The following is a 3,475-nucleotide window of genomic DNA, read 5'->3' as shown; positions in this document are numbered from 1 at the left end:
TATAATTTAATATCTCGCTATAAATTTACAGCACGTTATCAAAGTATTTTCTAGAGTCCGACCGAAATTTCAGTTTTATTTGATTTTGGTCAGTTTCGGTCAAAAATCAGGGTTTCGGTTTGATTTCGGTTTCGACCGAAATTAAGAAAAAACCGGGTTTAGTGGGTAAATCGAAATTGTACAAGTTGCAACGCGTCGGTGAGCGTTAAAAAAATAATTATTCGATTTTAATTATTAACTCGTTGATTAAGCTTAAGACAATTTGAGTATAAACTTTGATGTGATCCTAATAATAACTGTGATTTGATTTCTTTAAAAATTGGGGATACAATGTATTATTATATTATTATAGTTAGATATTTTAATAAAATCTTGTTTTTTTAAAGAGTACATAAATTTGTCATGATTTCTGAAAATTATATGATCTCTGTAAAATTAATCCAAAAATTATCGATTTCGACTCCGGTTGAAAATGTAACTCCGTTTCTCTTTTTTTTTCTTTTAGTAAGACTTATCTAAGTTTCGGTTTCGGTTTTGTTTTCGGTCGAAATTGAATGACAACCGAATATTCGTTTTCGGTTTCGCCCGGAGGTCAAAATGTGGTTTCGGTCGAACTTTAGTATTTTCTAGTCATAATCTGGTGGTTACTCCAGGTCTGCGAGTCTTGTAATTTTACGAAAGAAGGCCCAAGTAGATTACATAAATTACGTCGAGTTATGGTGCTGGTGAAACTTGGTTTACTTGGTATTTGGCTTTTATATTTATATCATAAATTATCTCGGATGCGCTTGTCATTAAAGAAACATCACTTTCCTTTCATTGTAAATCTAGCTGTAGCTATACCGCTTTTTTCAAGGGCCATGCGAATCGTGTATCTTTTTTTTCATGAATATTAAATTATTTCCAAACAGTGGAACTTTAATGCACTAGGTGATTGTAAAACGATCTTTAATAATTATCTCATTTCAGCAGCCTTACTTTTACAAATAAAACGACAAATACAAGGCAAGTTTAATTATTATTAATACTCTCGAAAGTATTCAATGACTACTTAGCGCTATACAATATTAAAGAGATTAAAATGCTATACAAAGTAGTACATAAATGATCTCTAAACAAAATAGTAAATAGTTTAAGAGAACACTGGCTGAAGTATATGATTTACCTACGAACGCGATCAAATCATTTGAAAAGAAACAAAGTACGCGAATTAATTTTAAAAGTTTATGTAATTCTCGATAAATGCGATTCACTGCTCTTTATAAAATAGGCACAGATGTCATTTTTAACTATACTTTGAATAATACATAAAACTTTATAAAGATATAGTATATACAGTAAAATGTGATGCATATTTTCTAAATACTTTTGCCGCATACAAAATGTATGCTAAATTGAAACTGCCATTGTTACACCGTTATTCGCTCCAACAAGTGATTTATAAAAATAAAATTTTATGTTACTGAACGGATTAAAATTAATTTGTTTACAATATGGTAAATATGCAGCAAATATCAGATTAAAATACATCTCGTTCGATCTATTAACATTGTGTGTAATTTAACAACGCGAAAATAAATATTATTATTATTGCGACTGATTGGCATATACATATTAAAGGAAAATGTGAAAATAAAAATGCACTTTTTTGAACGATATAATTCATAGAAAGAAAACTTATATGAATTTGAATTTAGAGGAGAACATATCTCGAATGTTATTAAAGCAGTAATGAGAACTGTATTTTAGATCTCATTTGTCTAAATTGATAATTACTTGAAATTTTCTCTTCTTTTTTAATCTGAATGAATACGCATTTTTATCAATCACTGTACACATGTTTGTTGATAGTCTTACTGTAGTCTTTACTTAATTGGAACTATTCGGGTGGGTATAATTTAACTCAAAAGTTGTCGGGTGCAGAGATCCCTATCGCTTGGCCGAAATTTTAGAAATTCTTAGTCAACTTTGGTTTGCAAATATTATTCTAATATTATATTTACTTAAAAATTATTTAACGTTACAGTAACTACAGTAACTTCGATACACCGTAAGAACTTCGTACATTAATATTAATATTGATACAATAATAATTAAATAATAAAAATATTATCGTATCAATATTAAATATAATAATATTGGTACAATTTAAGGATCAACAGGAATAACTATGAAGACTTCTGGTAGAGAAAAATTTCTTTAAAAAAATTATAACTAAAAGTACCGAGAAAATCGTAATGTAATTGCGATATTCGTCATCAGGAAAGCGGCCTACAGGATCGTATAGTATTTTTGTTGGAAAAAGAGATAAAATAAAAATTGTTTTGTTATCTCACTCGATCTGCATTATAAGTATAGTTGAGGTCAGTGACGGATTAAGCATTTTGCCACTCCTAGGCACCAACATTTAGCCACCCCCAAATGGTTTCATTAATCTATAAATTTAATAAAAGGAGAAAAACGGATAAAAAAAGATTTATACCCCCACATTAGAGAGAGAGAGAGAGTTGGTGAAAATATTTAATAATCCTTAATAAATAATATAAATATAATACATTTTTAACTGTATACTTAAAAAATATTGTTTCTGATAAAATATACTCGGTGTAACTCATGCAAAAACGTTAGATTAATAAAAATAAAAAATTTATCTCAACTGTGTAAACATTTTGTCTTCAAAAATTTGCCGCCCTAGGCAAGTGCCTTGTTTGTCTATGCATTAATCCATCACCGGTTGAGGCAGATAATTTATCTATTATAAATTATTAATATGGCTCAATTAGAATAAATCAAAAAATAAAAGTAGGGCTACGAGCCAATTACAATATAAAGAATATTTAATAATCATACAAATGTTTCGACGCCGATCGGGTCATTTTCACAAACAATATTACATAAACAATAATAAGATTGAAAGACCGCTAATGTTAACTACAATGCTTTAAATTAAGAAGCGCCATAACGATCAGAACGTTAAGATGTTGAACTATTGTAAATTCATTTAAATGAATTAATTTCAGAAATTATAATTGCGTGCCGATATGGTTGTCGGACTTTCAACGCAATCAAATCTGAAAATATTAATAATCCCCCCAAATTTCCGGGTTCGACTCCCGGCCGAGGCATTATTTTTCGCAATAAGTTTATTACAGTTTTTAAGTTGGGGAGGATTATTAATATTTTCAGATTTGATTGCGTTGAAAGTCCAACAACCATATCGGCACGCAATTATAATTTCTGAATTAATTCATTTAAATGAATTTACAATAGTTCAACATCTTTAAGGGCAGGTTCCCGTCCAAATCGATGAAAAAAACGAAAATTTTTTTTGCTTAATTTTCATCCTTATGTTGTCGAGAATACGTGGGAGAAAGGATATTTCGATATATGATGTAGTTCACGAGATATATGGGCGGAACAGTTCGTCGGCGCTCCGAACTGCAGCAGAGACAGAATTGTCGGAGCTCGCAAAACA

The sequence above is a fragment of the Mycetomoellerius zeteki genome, unplaced genomic scaffold (genome assembly GCF_001594055.1).
Source record: "Mycetomoellerius zeteki isolate Tzet28-1 unplaced genomic scaffold, Tzet1.0 scaffold1110, whole genome shotgun sequence".
NCBI lineage: Eukaryota > Metazoa > Arthropoda > Insecta > Hymenoptera > Formicidae > Mycetomoellerius > Mycetomoellerius zeteki.
Note: the sequence above shows the minus strand (reverse complement) of the source record.